We start from the raw sequence: 18,316 nt of genomic DNA on the forward strand, positions 1-18,316 counted from the left end.
GGCTGCGGCTCCATAGGTATAACCTGTGGAGAGAAGGCGAGAGGAGCTGAGCGAGGGTTGGGGTGAACACAAAGGATTAAGGGTGAGGGAGGATGTAGGGACGTTTGAGGGAAAAGCAGAAGGGAAAAGCAGAAGGGAAGAGGGGAGGGGTGTTCAGGGAGGTGGCAACGAGGTGGAAGGTGGCTGAACACAGCGGTCACACCGTGAGGATCAAAACTCACTTTAGAGCAACGGAGGCAACAAAGAACTTTGACTGGCAGAGGGAGCATGGCTGTAGCCAAGCCCCTCACCACTGACGTAGAAGCTGTCCCCGTCCAGGGTGAGGGAAACCAGGTGGGTGACGCCCAGGTTCTCATGGCTCAGCTCCCAGTAGAGTCGCTCTCTGTCCAGCCCGGGACCTGCAGGGCTCAGAGTGGAAGGTGCAGACGGTGTCCACCCCGCTGGCTGCCCCACCCTTCTCAAGCCTGGTGGAGGAAGAACATGGGGCTGTGCAATACTGAGCAGGTGTCCTTCTGGGTGTGGAAAGTGGGAAAGTGGAAGGGAGGAGGCTGAGGGAGAGGCTGAATGGGCTGCTCTGATGTGTGGAGGGGCTCTCCTCGATGTCTCCCATCTGAGACAACCCCCTCACAAGTAAGGCCTGACTTCCTTTAGGATGCGGAAGGGGGCCTGTGAGTGGCCAAGTGGGGTGAACACACAGACCTGGGTGAGGGGGCGCCTGCAGGTCTACACGTACAGCAGCGAGGAGAAAAGTCAGTGGCCTGTGCCATCTGACACATGCAGGCAAGAAAGTACCGTTACATTCTCTCGGTTCTACACTCCAAGGTCTTTTCTTTCTATTTCTTTCCTACTCCACAACCATCACCCAGACCTAGGGAACAATCATCTCACTCGTAATCTTCTTCCCAACACCTCCTGTCTCTTAAATATTCAATCTTAACCCTCAGGTCCATTTGAACCAAAGTGCTTAGGCCAAACGCCAATCACATCAGCCATCTGTTCGCATCTCTCCAGAGTGTTCCCACTGGTCTTAGAACAGAGTCCCAAGTCACGCCTGACCTGATGCAGCCTGTCCCCCTCGCTGGTCTGGCTCACACCTCTCCCCCTGTGTTGACTCCGCTCATCCATCCCTCTTCTCAGTTCATGGACACAACAGGCTCTCTGCTTCAGGGGTGTCCTCATGCGGGTCCCTCTGCCTGAAACGCTCTCTTGAACACTCTCCCACGCCCTCACTCCAGTCTACCATTCAGACCAGCTAAATCCAGTCCCAACTCTAGCTCTCAAGCTAAATATCAGTCCTTCTCAAGAGGGCTTCCCTGCCCCCTCAGGTTGAGTCCCCTTGAGCCAAACTCCCACATCACTCTCATCATTAACTGTCTAAAATCCAAATTCCCAAATACAATATAAATTCCATGGAGGTGGGACAAGGTCTCTCTGGTTCTCCAGGAACCCATGCAAGTGGCCCAGGGCCTGGCTTATGAGATGAGGAAACATCCTGGTTTGTCTAGGACTGCCTTGGTTTGAACACTAAACATCCTGTATCCTGGAAAACCTATCCGTTCTGAATAAACGAGGATGGTGGGTCACCATAAATTATACACTCAGAGACTATCTATTGCATGACAAGCACATATTCCCCTCAAGAATGTCACAGGAAAGCTAGAATGAAAAAGGCACACACACACACAAACACAATTAGTAGAGGCCAACAACTAAATACAAAATCATTTAACAAGATTCTCTGCAACATGAATCACCAGACTGTTCTTCCAGAAAAGATTCAAGAAACAAAGTTAATTCCCTTTAGAAGTCAAGGTGGAGAGGACAGTCTTTTTGGAGACTAGTGCCCTTCCCTTCAATCTACAGTGTTGCTTAGTATTCCTCCAAATGATTTGAAATGTCATAAAGAAAAAAATGCTCAAAATAAATCTGCCTACTGGCAAATTCAATTTTAAATTTGTTATTAATACAAAGTTCCAATCATCCATCCAAGCATCTGAATGCTCCTTTATTTCAAATTTTTGTGGAGGATTTATAGGACTTTAGAAGTCAAATTGAATGGGTCGTAGGAATGTTGCTGAGTATCCCTGCTAATATTTCATGGGATGTCTTCTAATACTACATACACACGCAAAACATTTCTGTATTTATATTATATATAAATTCTGACTTTTGAGTATTATGCAAGTAAATCTATATTTTCTACTATAATACACATTTGCAGTTATTTACATTTGTTTCATGTGTTCTTATTTGCATGTAACTGTACTTACTGAAATATTTACCACACAGAACCACACACAGCTTACCATCTTTCCATCCATCAAACATCAATAATTTTTCTCAAGATACCCTCACTCTCAGTGACTCCATGTGGTGACAACCCGAGCCCAGGAAAGCCCACTGGCAGGTCTTCGGCACAGCGGAGGCTGCCGGAAGCTCTTGGTACCAGGTCCACAGGGTACTCACCTGGTCACACAGAAATCCATGGATCAGCGAGGACGGGTGAACCCTGAGCCTGGTTTAACCTCAAACTTGAGCTCCACGGATGCTTTTCGTGTCTGAGGGGGGAAAATAAGGCGCGTACAAGCTTTTGAGGCCTTTTATAGGGTGTTGGATGTAAAGGCCACCCCATTCACTTTTCTTTTTTTGTGTTTACTGATTTAATTGTAACTGTTGGCTGTGACTGGATTTTCCCGATTCTCATCCAGCCACCTGCTGCCCAAGATGGGAGAAAGCAGCTTCGTGCTGTGTGCACTTGAGTCGCTCAACTCACTTGGCTGGACACAGACTTTTTGGTGACTCTGGACCCTTTAAACAAGCTTGTCATTTAGGGACCCTGTAAGTGACTCGCTGACTTGTCAACATTTTCCACACTTCATTCAGGGCTCGGGAGATTTTCAGGCCCTGGAGCAGATTTCCCAACCTTGGCACAACTGACATTTGGGGCCGGATAATTCTCTGTCGGGCCGCCCTGGGCCCTGGAGGACGGTGAGCAGCATTCCTGCCTCCCCCTCTAGACGCCAGGAGCGCCCCCATTAGTAACAACCCAAACACCGCCTCCAAAAGCAGCTAAAGCCCCCTGGGGACAAAATCAAAAGGAGGACGGTGACGGGGACTCTGAGGAGAGGACAGCAGCACCCGAAGCCAGGAGGAACAGCAGCCTCGGGCGCCCTGAGCAAACAGCCCAGGGGAAACGTGGCGGTGTGGGGACGGAGGGACGCCGGGCCCTGACGGGACTGCCCATGGACCAGGCCCCTCCCTGGACCCCCACCCAGCCGGGACCCCCTGCCGCTCACCGCGCTCCGCCCCTGAGGGCGAACGTCCACGGGAATCCGGTTCAAGCCCAGAAGACCAGACACACCGCGCAAACACGCCCCATCCATCCAAGGCCCCGCCAGCGCTTCCGCTTCCGGTCTCGGGCGGGCATTTGAGGAGGACGAAAGTTTGAGGGCTGCGAGTTGAGGCGGCGGGCGGGTCGGGCCTGGTACCCCAGCCTCGGGGGAGGTGTCTAGTTTCTAGAGTGAGTGCCAAGCCGGAAAGCGGGCTGGGTGAGCACCAGGGACAGGGACAAAATCTAGGGGCGGGGCTGTGTGCGGGAACCAGTTCTAAGGGTGGACTGTGGGCGGGGACAAGGGTGTGAGTGACACCAGGCCCGGGGGGGAGGTTCTGTGGACGGGAACAAGGGTAGGGGAGGGGCAATGAACAAGGACCAGGCTGTGGGCGTGGGCCAAGCTGTGGGCTGAGCCAGGCCCGAGAGTTGTGGGCAGAGACCAGTTCCAGGGGCAGGAAGAGGCGGGGGATGGGCTGGAATAAGTCAGGCAGACTTCACAGGGGGAGGAAATCAGCTCCATGGGCGGGACTGGAGGCGGGGCTTTCCGTGGACCCCTAGACTGTACAGGTAGCTGGATGTTGAACAGCTGTTCTTCAATCATTTCCCCACGTTTACACAGCCTAATAGAATGATGTGCCCATATTTAGAATTCTAAATTTTTGTGCGTGTTTGTTGTTCTTAATTTCGTTTAAAAATTGGATCATATATTCACATTTCTCTACAACTTGCTGTCCCAAGCCAGTAGATAAGGATATAACGCTATTTTAATTTTAAAAATCTGGGAGGAGGGAGGCCAATACGTTGAAGATGCACGTATAGGAAAACTTCAAAGAGTGGTACAAAGTCAGTAAAATATTCTCACTCTACCACTGTCTCCCAGTCCTTTTGTACAGAGAGAAACAGCCTTTTCTCCTCTATCCTTCCAGAGATACTGTGTATATGTGGGCCTGTATATATGTTCAAGACCAAGAGGGATGTCCCCAAGCAAAACCTGAAGCCCATGAATTGTCTCATGCGTCAGAAGTTACTGAGAAGAGATTTAAGTTTCTGGTGGAAGGAGATGAACCAGTGATGAATCCATAGGAAGACAACAAAGAAACAAGAGAATTTTACCATTTAAACTGTCAAAGGAAAAAGTGAGAAAGAAAATGTATTCATAATATCTGATGTAGCACATCTTTGGATAAGAGTCATATGCTATAAAATGGTAAACACTTATGTCATAAAACAGTAGACATTGAATTTTGATTTATCCTAATTCATTAAATAGTTATATTGGGCAAGGGAAATTATGTTTTTAACATATGTAAGAACACTTCATGCTGGATTTTTCAGAGAAGGAAGAAACTATAAATAGTCAAAAGCTGAAAAATGAAAAAGCTGTATGAGTAGCTAATTTAGAAATATAGATTTTAAACCAGAAAATTAAAGAAGTTGTTTTTGGAACCAGAGTCAAGAGTGGGGAAGGTAGCTTTTCGTTATAAGGCTTAAAGTATTATTTGAGAGATGTGCGTATAGACACACACACACGCACACACAGGGGAGCCTGAATTTGTATTCCAAAGTGATCATTTAACTCTACAAAGAATTTGTAAAAAGGATTCACTTTACAACTGTAGAACGTATTTTGAAAACTACAGACTTCAAGCATAAAAAAAGCTGTCACCATCCCGGTGGAAAAATGAATAGGACATCACTTTCCCACCGACACGGTGATAAGCATTTTACATATATTACTCTTGAGTATTTTCACAGCAACCCATAAGGAAGATGGTATTATCTATCTCCATTTTGCAGATGAGGAAATTGGTGACAGCATATTGCTAAAATTTTCATATAAGTTCTCAATAGATCTTGTTTTATGTTAAAATTGTTTATTGAATTTTCTTTTCATTAATAAAATGATATTTGCCATTCTTACAAATAAGCAAAGGATGTGTAAAAACAATTTAACAAAACGATAGTTTTCTTTTGATATAATTAAATATAGCAATCACTTTATTATTTTTCTGCTCTCTGCCTCACATCTAGGAAGATACTTCCTATCCTAAAGGCTTACTAGAAAACTCCACTAAAAATCAAGTATCAGGGAATACCCATATTATGCAAAGTTCCTGAATACATGCGAAAAAGGCATTATAGCAAATTTTTGTAAAAACTCTTAGATCATTCATGAAGTGATAACAACACAAATCATGATTAGGCAAGGTATTTCTGTAGAATGACAAATATTTAAACTTTAGACATTTGGAAAGGTAGTTCATTACAGTAACTAATGTATATAAGAATAATGTTTTCAAACTCACTAAGTGCCAGGAAATCGTTTGACAAAATGCACTGCAATATTATTCACAATAGCCACGAAATGGAAACTACCTAATTGTGAATCCGTGGGTGAAAGGATGAAGAAAATCTGGGGCATCCATACAATGGAATATTATTCAGCCTTAAAAAGGGAGGAAATCCTGTATTCAGAATTGCTTGACCAGATAATTTCAGTAGCCATGTGTTTTCTTGCTTAGTCCCCTCTGGTCCATTCACCAACCAGGAATCAGGGTAATCCTTTTACAATGTAAGCACCATGACCTCTAATGGATCCCTAAAAGAGATTTTGGAGGTAGACTGCCTGGGTACCAGCTGTGTGACCTTGGTCAATTATATAACCTCTAATATTCCTCATCCATACAATAAGGGTTAATAGTATTGTCTCCATAGCATCGTTGTGAGGATTAAATGAGGGAATACATGTCAGATGCTTAGAGTGCCTGGCACATGGTAAGGCAACATGAAAAATTTAGCTGTAATTATAACCAAATTAAATATTGTGATGGCCTATTAATTAAGTTGAACCATATGAAATTTCTAATATTCAACCATTTTGACCCATTTTATTGTTGAATAAATGATAAAACTCAGTCTAGGTAGGTTGCGTAGAGTCAAAAAGGATTGTATAAATGAAAATATTATTAGAAAAAGTAAGCTGAAATATATTGCTTTGCAATTTACAAAGCAGTTTCTCATACTTTGTTTCATTTAATCTCTATAGAATACTTTTCAGTGTATTATTACCACTGTCTCTGAAGGAGTAACTGACTTGCCCCAAATCACACCACATTAAATAACACAATTAGAGTGGTAAGATCATTTCGAGTATAAATCCTACATGATATTTTGTTTCTCTTTCATAATATCATCCGTCCTCTCAAGAAAGTGATGAAATAATGTTGATTCATAGGAACTTATTCTTAAAGAGACATACTCTCAGATGATAAACACTATGTCTTTGAAATAGGGGTGTTGTGAGAAGAAACTTGGGACCCATGCTTTCTGTGTTTTCAAGTCCATGCTTAGAGTTCTGGGAAACAGCCAAAGAAGGGAAAGGGTGAAAAATAGTCCAGAATGAAAAAAGGTTGACGTGTATGTAACTTTATTGATCACCTCAAGATTCTCTTTTTGTTTATGGTCTGAGTCACCCTACTAGAATACAAATGCTCTTAAGGTAGATCACTGCTATCTTGAAGCAAGGGTAGGCGCTGAGTAAATATTTATTAGAGGAATGAAAGTGGCCTTGAATACACCCGCTCTTTACTCACCAGAGAACAGCCCCATACCAGGCAAATGGCATCATTAGCAAAATTTTAAAAATCATATCCTTATTAGCTCGTAATCATGGATTCAAGGCTCCCATTTGTTTCATACATGTAAGTACAAAAGAATTCTGGTGTATTAAGGAATGTTTCCACAGCCTCACTGTAAAATAAAGCAAGACTTTTTGGCCCATTGATTGCTAGTTCCAGCAGGGCCCATCTCTATACTTACCTCTAAACAATTAACTATAGATTTGTTATCCCAATGAACAGTGATTTGGTATGGAACCTGTTTTATCAGTGTCATGCAAAAGTAGACATTTGGTATGTCTTTAAGTGGTGATATGGATAATAATTTTGATGCAGAGGAAGACAACTAACAATTCTCTCTGGTCTTTGTCAAGGGCATGTGGGTGAAGGGTATCTTGGAGTCACTGGATTTCAGAACTCAAAAAGACTCGTCCAACTCTTCATGTTACAGGTGAAGAAAATGAGGTCAAAAAAGGTTGAAAGATTTGACCAAGACTAATTCCTGGGACTAGAGAGAGATCCTCTGATTCTCAGCTGGCCTCATTGTCATAACATCTCCAGCTCCAAACAACCAAGAGGAACAAGTCTGTTGATTTCCAGCTAGCAATGATTCCCCTTCACGTTTTCACTTTCTCTCTCTTCGATGCCTGCTCTGCCCTGACAAGGAAATTATCTGAGGTTTACACTACACTTAAGAAGAGGAAAATTCTCCTGGCAAACACTAGTGTGATTCAGTGTGGCACTGGAGAGCACAGTCATGAAAAAATGAGAATCAAAAGAATAAGATGCAAATAATACTAGAGAAGAAGAGAAAATCTATTATTTTAGTGGGACATAACTTAAAAGTTTAGAACTGGTAAATAAGTGGAGTAATGTGAAAGGAAGCTAGATTCCTATATGAAACATCAAAAATACTGTTACATGAGCAAGAATTCATTTAAACATGTAAATAATCATTCCATTCACAAGAGCAATAAATTCTTTAAGATAAGTAGTTAAAATAATTGGAACTCCATATTAGTTATATGAAGAAAATTATAAAGAGATACAAAGCGTGTAAAAGCTCTGATTAAATGGAGAGATATGCTATACTTGTGACTGAAAGTGTTTCAAAGATATCAGTTTTCCAAACATTATTCAGATTCCATATGCTTCAAATCAACTTTTAAAATGATGCTGTATTTGTTTTATAGACTAAATGATATCCATTTGTAACATAAAACACTGGACCATCAACTAACATTATTCACAAGTAAATCATTCCAAATGGATTATAGGGCTACAATTAAAAGTAAAAATCCCCCGTGTATAACAGTGGTGGATGACAATATAGAAGACTATCCATAAACTTAAAATTAGTGAAGATATTCTTAATATATATGCTTAAAGATGTCTGGTTGAAAAGAGGAAGGAGAAAAAAATAAAATGGAATGTAATATGGTCTCTGATTTTCTTTCAGAGACTTAATCTAGAGAAGGATATTCCAGTCTACAATATTGGATAAAGAAATAGAAATCTGTGATAATTACACAAATAATGAGAGGACATATATAAATGGTAGCATAAGGTATCAGTTAGCTTCTGCTGTATAAAAAACCATCTGAAAATTTGGTGGCTTCAAATAAGAATAGTTTATTTTTTCTCAAGATTCTGTGGGCAAACTGGGCAGTTATTTTTATCTGGACCAATTGGTGGGTCAGCTGGGATTGGAGAGTCTAGGATGGCCTTACTCACATATCTGATTGTTGACTTGAAGTCACCTGGAGTGATGGAGATGTGCAGTCTATCTAGACTCATTCACATATTGATGGCCTCAGGCTTCCCAAGGGCAGCCAGAGAAGGACAAGTACCAACAATGAGCAAGTGTTTTTCAAGCCTTTGTTCATGTCATTGGCTAATGTCCCATTGGCCAAAGCAAGTTACAAGGCGAAGTCTACCCAGAGTCAACGTGGGATGCTATGACCAAACAGATAGAGGGAGAGGACTAATGTGTGGCCATTTTCGCAATCTCTCACACATAGTTTTAGAGGAGAATTAGTATGAATGTTTTTGTATTTGTTCATTTGAATGTCCGAGGAAGATTGTACAAAGCCAAAAGAAACGTAAAGCAAATAGTTAACTGGAGATGTAAGGTAAGTTTAGTTGATACTTAAAGTGGGTCTGGAAAAATGTGGTAGTTTTGTTGTCAGGTGTATGCGAGTTCTTGTGACCTATGAAAATAGCATACATTTCGATTATTTTCTCCCTGAATGTGTTTTATTCATTAACACTTTTGATGTGTTTCTCTCTGGCCTTAGGAAAATAACGTAGCACTTGGTAGCAAAAATGCAGCCTAATAGCCCCACACTTGAGGCCAAGATGGAGAAGACCACCACGGCCACCATGCCCTTGGTGTTGGTGCTGTGGTAGACGGGGAGGAAGGTGACCCAGACACTGCAGAACACCAGCATGCTGAACGTCAGGAACTTGGCTTCATTAAAGGTGTCAGGCAGGTTCCAGCCAGGAAAGCCACAGTGAAGCTGCCCAGGGCCAAGAAGCCCAGGTGTCCCAGGACACAGTAGAAGGCAGTGACCGAGCCCTTGTTGCACACGATGAAGATGCGGCCGTGTTCAGAGTGTGCATCTGTGTCAATGAAGGGAGAAGAGATTCCCAGCCAGATTCCACAGAGACTCAGCTTGACAAAGGAGCAGATGGGAATGATGAAGTTAGGTACCCCTGACAACAACCACTGCCTAATCCTTCTCCCTGGTGCAGTGACCTTGAAGGCCACAACTACAATCATATTTTTGGCCAAGACACTGGAAACAGCCACAGTAAAAATGACTCCAAATGTGATTTGTTGAAGAAGGCAGGTGGCTGTGTTGGGACAACTAATGAAGAGTAAGGAGCATAGGAATCAGAGAGTGAGGGAGATGAGCAGGATGTAGCTGAGAGTCTGATCATTGGCCTTGACTATGGGAGTGTCTTGGTGCTTCACAAAGACCCCCAGGACCACAGCTGTGAGGACAGAGAAGCACAGAGCTGTGCAGGCCAGGGCCATCCCCAAGGGGTCCTCATAAGCCAGAAAGATCACAGCATTTTGGAGGCAGCGATCTTTCTCTCTTTTGGCCTACTCATGATCTGGACAATTCACCCACTGATCCATGTCTGGGGAGAGATGCAAAGTGTAATCAGCCCAGGTTCAGTCACTCTCTCTTATTTGCATGCCCACAAAGAAGGCATTGGTAAGTTTAGAAAACTGTCTTCCTTTGTTGCTCCATGCACCAAATAACAGAATACTCTGCAGAGAACCGTTCCCAGTTAATAGTGCCCATCTTCTTTATGGCAAAGTAAACAAAGCTATTATGCTTCTCAGTATTTTTCTTGCATAATCATGAAAGCACTTTTTCCTCAGCAGAAAACCAAAAGTGCTCCCTGTCTCTCTGAGCTATACCCCTGTAAGCTATGGCCTAGATTTACTCATTCAATGAGCAAGCAGTTATTGGAAAACCTCCATGAGGCAGATAATATGCTACATTCTAGGGAAACAGAAATTACAAATTCATAGACCTCACTCCCAAGGAGTTTCAAAATGAGACCCTTTCTACCATCTAAAATGATCTCCAAATCATTTCATCTTGATTTCACTTCCACCACTTCTGTTAAGATTTTAGTCACTTTCTCCTATGTTATCATAAGATCTTTTTACTCTGGTTCCCTGCCCTTGTCCTGCATCACAAATGATACTTCTACAGGTAAGTGGGATCATGTTTAGCCTCCATTAAAAAATCCGACAAACTCTTAGGAAGACCAAAAAGACCGTCTAACCTTGGTCTTGCCTACCTCTACTACCTCTGCTCTGATTTTTAAGATTCCCAAATCTTCCTGTGGTTCTGAAAGTGTTCCGTGCCCACTCATCCCTGCAGGTATAAATACATGTTTTTACTTCTACAGGGGCATTGCTCCTTCCTCTTTACAGCCCTTTAAATTTTCTCACTTTTCATGTTTAGAACTACAATCTGCCTGATGATTTCTGTGGATGGTGTGAGTTCGGGTTGGCGAGTCATTGTCTTCTCCATGAAGACAGCCAATTTACCCAACATGCTTTATTGAAAAGGCTTTCATTTGCCCACTCCTCCTCAGTGTTTCCTTGTAAATCAGACGTCTATACAGGAGTCCCTATATGAGCAGCTTGTATCTGAACTTACCATTTGGTTCCGTTGATTTTCTTGTTTATCCTCTTGATGAACCTCCTCTATTGTGATGTTATAATACTTGATGTCAGGTAGAGTAAGTACTCCCACTCTATTCTTTTCTTCAAGATTTTCTTAGTTAAGTTTTTCCTTTATCATTTCCATTAGAATTGTATCAATTGTAATTTCCACAGAACGGGTAAGCATTTTAGCTGCAATTTTGTGGAAGCTGTAGATTAATTTGGACAGTTTTGGTATCTGTTGACTTTTGAGTCTGTTCAGTCACGAACTTGGTTTATCCCTCCACTTCTTTCAGTCTTCCTCTATTTTTCTAAATGCTGTTCTACAAATTTATGGACAGAAATCTTTTGAAAGTCTCATTAAAGTTATTTCTAGGTACTTCATACTTTAAGATGTTGTAAATGTCACTTTTTAAAATTTAAATTTTGGAAGCCTTATGCCGGGTAGATGGAAGCAAAATTTTCTATATTAACCTTGTATTCAGCCACCACTAAGCTCAATTAATACATTAATTTACATGGATTTTACATTTATACCATAATATCATCTGAAGATAACATCAATTTTACTCCTTCCTTTGAAGTAAATTATTCCTTTTATTTCTTTTCCTGCCAATATTGTATCAGGCAGGACCTCCAGTGTAACGTCTAATAGAGGCAGTGATGTTGAACATTCTTCTCTTATCCTTGCTTTCAACACTGCACCATAAAGTTCCATTCTGTGACTACTGTGTATGGGAGTAAGAGAGTTTCCTTCTGTTCCTGATTTTGTAAGGGTTGTTCTGTTGTTGTTGTTTGTTTTAACATATGAATAGGTGTTTAATTTTACTAGTTTTTCTTACAGTTATTGAGATTATTATTTGTCTTTTTTCAGAGATTAGTGTACTGAATTACATTGCATGAACCTAATTGGGTCAAGATATGTCCTTCTTATAGAATATAGCTAGATTTGGAACATTGATTTGATTTGATTTTTTTTTTTTTAGGATAAATGAATTTAATCCAAGAAAGAGAGTGGCCTGTAATTTCCTTTCCTGCAATGAATTTGTTAGATTTTGGTACCAATGTTAAGCTAGTCTCTCATAGTGAGTCAAAAAGTTTTCTGTTTTTCCTATTCTCTGGAAGAGTTTGAGTAGATGTATATTACTTTTTTCTTGAATATTTGGGCAGATTCATCAATTTTGCACCAAATAAATAGCCTACAATAAAATTTTGTAGAAATGTTTTAAAGTATGGTCTCAATTTCTCTAATAGGTATGGAAATATTCAGATTTTTCATATTTCGTGAGACGGTTTGGTAACTTTTATTTGGCTGGAAATTTGTGAGTTTCCTCTAAATTTTCATTGTATCAACATTATGTTATTTATGTTTTCTTCATGTTAAAAATTTTCCATATGATCTGCACAGATTACTCCTTTTCAGCCTTGGTATGTTTTTGTTGCAAATTTTCTCTTTTGTTGAACACTAGTACTAGGATTTTATTGAGTATATTTGTCATTTATTAGAATCTAATTTAGTTTTATTTATCTTTTTGATGTTTGTCTTTTATTTGGTTAACACTTCCTCTAATATTTATCATTTTGTGTTTTCTATTTTCCTTGTGTTTAATTTTCTGCTCTTTTTCTAGCTTGTGATGAATGCTTACAACTTAGAAATTCAACTTTTCTTTATTTAAATATACAAAATAATATATAAATATATATAATCTAGGATTATACATTTCTCTCTAAGCATAGTTTTAACTCCACCACATAAGATTTGATGAATAGTATTTTTAATTGGAAATACATTCTAATTTCCATGATAGTTTACTCATTAATCATCGGTTGTTTACAAGTGTATTTATTAATCACCAAGCACGTAGGAATTGAAGTTAGTGGACGTAGTGTTCTTTAGATGTGCGTATGGAACATATACCAAAACTTACCACATGACAAATATGCACGTGGAAGCTTTATCCAAATTGACGATATGCGAGACTATATCATCAATCTCAGTACATTTGAAAAAAATTGAAATTATACAAAAGATGTTGTGAAATTAAGCTTCATATAAATCACAAAAATAAAATTAGATGATGCCACCATTGAGGGGATTCCAGCATTGCACCATTTAATATCATAAATCTGAGTAATTCCAAGATGTTAATTATGTTATGAAAAATCTTCAGTGTTGGTTTTCTGTCCCTCTTCTACTTCATGATCCAACTCCCAAACCCACATTGTCTGGGTTATAGTCATGTTGAACCTTTTCTCAGCTCCCTAGAATATTAAATGCAGGGCTAATTTCCCAGTTTCTGCCATTTCTAAGAATTCCACCAAGAATTTAATCCGCCTTCATTAGTCTGACATAATACTAATGCTACTGCCTCTATGAAGAAGTCCATGAGAGTTGCCTCCCCACAAATATATATACTATCACTTATTGCATCCCATGGGTCTCTGCGTACCTATATTGCAGCCCTATGTCACCACCTTGAATTCACTTCACTGCATGTTGTCTCCCCTACTCACCTGCGAACTCTAGGACATCAGAGAAAAGATGTATGTACTCATTGAAGGAAGCTGGACCCTAAGCACGTTGCATACCATGTAAAGACTTACCCCTTAAATCAAACACAACCTTTCTGAGCTCCTGCTCTGTGCCAAGAACAGCACCAGACTCTGGAACAATAAGGATTTGTTCAATGTGATCTAAATGTAGATTTAAAGAAGATGAAAAGTAAGGACTTATGATGCCATGTGTTAGATTCCATGAGATAGATTTATGTTTGGTTCCTGTGGAGTGGTCAAAAAGGGTTTCCTTGAGATGATAATGCCTGCAATGATGCTAAAATGAGTCAAGCAAGCTAGTTCAATGTAGAGAGTGTATCTTTTTGGGTGGAAATGATAAAAAAGTTGGCTTTTTTGACTATAAAAGTTAAATTACTAAATGGAGGAAGGAAACATTTGGACCCTGCAGTCCTCATCCAGAGCTTTTCCGTTTCTTTGGGAGAACGGTGCATACAAAAGAGTGGTGGAGAGCCAGCCCTGATGGCCTAGTGATGAAAGTTCAGTGCTCACCACTTTGGTGGCTCCGGTTGGTTTCCTGGTCATGGAACCACACCATCTCTCTGTGAATTGCCATGCTGTGGTGATGGCTCACATAGAAGAACTAGAATGATTTACAACTAGGATATACAACTATGTACTAGGGTTTTGGGGACAATAATAAAAGAGGAAGATTGGCAACAGATGTTAGCTCAGGACAAATGTTTCCCTTCAAAAAAAAAAATAAAATAGTAGTGGAGAAAGTCGCTGCAAGGCATATCCTCACCTATCTCATTGGAAATCTCATTCTCTGGGCAAGGAATGCAATCAAAACAACAGGCAGCCTTGCTCTCCTGAGGACTCTTCCTGAATCCCGGACTGCAACTCTCACTGTATACAGAGTGTGGAGTCTGGAGAAAATCAGATAACACTTGGTAACAGCTGTGACTTTTACCTAATTTTCAAGTAACTAGAGTGTTTTAGAGTATTGGGCCTTAACAAATTGAAACTTGAAATATCTAAATCCAATTCATTGGTTGGATGCCATGCTTATTGTATGATATAAAAGACTGGTACACCTCAGACGTATTGTGGGTTTGTTTCCAGAGCACCGCAACAAATCAAATATTGCAATAAAGTGAGTCACACGAATTTTTTGATTTCCTAGTACATAAAGAAGCTATGTTTACACTATACTGTAGTGTACTAAGTGTGCAAAAACATTATCTCTAAAAAACATGTACATAACTTAATTTTTTTAAATTATTCCTAAAAATTACTAACCACCTTCTGAACATTCAGCAACTTGCAATCTTTTTGTCTGTGAAGGTCTTGCTTTGATCTTGGATTATTGGTAAAAGAAAAAATTACTTCAGTTGGAAGTGAATTGTTAAATTCCCATATGTGGCCTTTTATGAAGCTCTGAGGGGGTACAAAACCCCAACAAGATTTTCGTTATTCATGTGTGGTGTAAGTAATTGTGATTGGAATCAACCCATCTCAGTAATTCCTTTGGCACACTCAATCACCTCCTCAGATAAAGACAATTCTTGACCACGTGGAGCATGTTGGGAATATTCTCCTACTTTCACCATAAGTCTAAGACCTTCTGAAAATTCCAAAAGTTGAGAATGGTGTACTCTTAATCTGATTTTCCTCCTTCAGCTAAATTCACTGAGTCACCAGCAGGATTGTTAAATTCTATGTTCCTCAGAAAGGGGTGCAGCTAGAAGTGACACATCATCCTGCGGTGAATTAGGCCCAAGTGTTAAAGAGAAAAACCCTGAATTGGGGACAGTCTTTCATTGTCTGTAATCCTTGCTTCATAATGTAACTTTATTACAAGTATCCAATGAAGTAAAGCAAATGAAATCATATGGAGAACTACAATATCATAATGTTTCTAAAATATCAGGTAGTTTCAAGAGAAAATGCCTAAAGACAAGAATATCAAGATGACCAGTGGTGATAGGATTCAGACAAATGTCAAGTACAAAGTCCAATCTAGCCACCTTCATGCACTCTCTGAATTTTCCCAGACCATCAATCTGCAAAATGATGTTAGCAATACCTAAAGTGGTTGCAGAATTAAATGAGATCATTTATGTAAAGTATTCACCATGATGTTCAGCACCAGATAGTCAGGTAAAGGACAAGTTCTCTTCTTCTTGTCATTGAGGAGCTGCATGGGAGAAGGCTGGATAATCCCTATTGAAACATTAGGCAAGCAGGATGTTGGGATCCTTTGTAACACAAAACATTGATTTTGACTCATAGCTCACTTCCTCGTTGCCACTAGAACCTTCTTGTAGATGACTTATTACCCAGGAAGATTTACCTCCTAGAGAGTGAAACAAGTACAGAAACTCCTCTGCTTTTCATGGAGAAAGAATCCTAACTTCTTGGTTTGAACACCTGTGGAAACCCATAAGAAAGTCACTTTTACAAGGGTACATGCTGTTAAGTGGAAGAGACTTTACCTGCCAGGGAGAAAACACCAGATCTTCCCCACTTCCCATTGGCTGAATTTCTGCACGTTGAAGAAGCATCTCATGAAGGCTCCAGGCCACAGCATACACAGCATTGCACACATTGTAACTCCATTCAGTCATGGTCGTGTCAAAAATCTGCCAAGGCAACCATCCCAAGGAGGCATTGCGTGAACAATTCTCCAGTGTTTTACATTCAGGCTCAGAAACGGTGCAAGGAATAAAGGGGTACCACAACCTAGTGAGGTAAATGTCTCCTGGATATTTGGTAGGGTTAACTGTCTGGATAAAATTTTCAAAGCCAGAGACATCACTAGGGCGGTGTCAAAAAATGAGAGTCCCATGGAATGAGTCAAGGATGAAATCTCCCTCACTGTGGGTAAAATCCCACTCTGATGTCGTGACCCAGACTTTCCATATCACTAAATACTCCCAAGTAGAAAAGCTCAAGCTTCCGAGAGAGTCGGCATCACCATAAATGATAACCACATTCCCTTCTGTTTCCTCTACTTGTAAATCATATGGCCAGGTCATTGAGGAATATGACCTTTCAGTGACAGAGATCATTTCCACAAAGGCTGCACAGATTCCATTCTTGTCCATCTCTCCTCTCAAGTCTGAGAGAAACTCAACACCTTTCTTGTCTTCCGAGATGACCAGCCCCACCCAGGTCCAACTGAAATGAAACAGCAAAGAGACCATTCCAATGGCTAGAGATGTGTCCCTGGAGGCCATCTGATAGAGAGATGGAAGCTACTCTTCATCATTCAGGATAAGATCACAAGGACCATATGTAAGCTAAAAGGAAAAGACAATTGGAAGCAATATGAGGATGAGGATTGGCAAAATCCACACTCTCAGTCCTGAAGGCTGTTCAACAACACTTGGAGGTGGTAGAAGGGGACAATAGCTCATTTCATTTTCTAATCATTTTCCACTCCCTGAAAGCTTTCTAGAAAATAAGATCAGCAGACTTCCAGGAAACTGCTTTATCTCCTTCCCCCTCAGTGTTCTCTCTACTCCAAAGAAAGGAAATGTCATACCCCACCAAGATCCTGTACACGTGCCCTTTGAGATCATATCCTTTGAGAGATGCACAAACCCAGTCTTCTCCTCTCCTCCTATTTAGGCACCTGAGAGTGACACCAAAGGAGACATGGTTTCATCTCTCCCCATCCCACCCAGTCTTACCTGTGGAAATTTGTACAGATAGAGCAGTGTTCCAATCTGGGCAGAAATTGCCCATGTGGTTCCTGTAAGGACCGCTAGAGACTTGCTCTCTCTCCTGCAGTTGTAATTAGGGATGTCCTTGCCCAACCCCGAGAGTCAAATCAGGGAACTCTCCAATGACCTCCGTTCACTGGGCAGGGCATTATAGAGATCAAATCCCAGAGACATGTTGGGCAAAATACGAGGGTTCCCGTTGATTTCCTCAATGGCAAAACCAAGGCCAGAACATACTGGTAGATCTTGTACTGAAACCTGCATAGAAGGATAGGGATCCTTAGGGAAAATACTCAAAATGATTTCCTTCAAATGCAATACAATAACTTCATTCAAATGAATTTGCTATTGACTCGAACGTCTGTGGCAACAGATGGCTCTCCTGAAGCCTTAGAATTTATAACTAAAGAAAATAACATGACTCCAGCTGTGGAAGGTCCTTAGTGAATTCCACACTCATGAAGGTAACTGGTTAAGTACACAAAAGAAAGTACAATGAATGGAAAAACAGATCACATTCAGATTAGATTAGTACATGGCTATTTGGTTCAGGAGGCAAAATGCTTGTTTATATGAGCACACCATTAATTCCTTCCTAGAAGAGCAACAATATTAGCATGAGATTGGGGATAGCCCTGGGGAGGAAGAATAATCACAACTGACATGTGCGTGACAAGCATAGACGCATGACATGTGCAGGTTGAGAATGGTGCAACAGAAAGCTGTCAATCAAATTGCCTAAGCCTCTACCCCCTCAAACCTGTGCATCTGCCACCATCAAAAACCAGGAAACTAAGGTGAACTTCAGAGATCCAATGAACGAGGAATCATCAACAGGCAGGAAAAATTGAAAGAAACAAGAAGAACTGAAATGACTAGAAACACTTTGGAATCTAAGAGAGACAGCATTGTAAAGTTTAAAAAGCTTCTCATC

General features: G+C 40.8%; 1 pseudogene; it reads right to left on the minus strand.

The window, feature by feature from the left end:
- Positions 1-9,081: 9,081 nt before the first annotated feature.
- On the minus strand, positions 9,082-17,889 carry LOC147911538 (vomeronasal type-2 receptor 116-like; annotated as a pseudogene).
- Positions 17,890-18,316: the final 427 nt, after the last annotated feature.

The sequence above is a fragment of the Ceratotherium simum genome, unplaced genomic scaffold, assembly GCF_057802395.1.
Source record: "Ceratotherium simum simum isolate JZ-2026a unplaced genomic scaffold, ASM5780239v1 HiC_scaffold_43, whole genome shotgun sequence".
Lineage (NCBI taxonomy): Eukaryota > Metazoa > Chordata > Mammalia > Perissodactyla > Rhinocerotidae > Ceratotherium > Ceratotherium simum.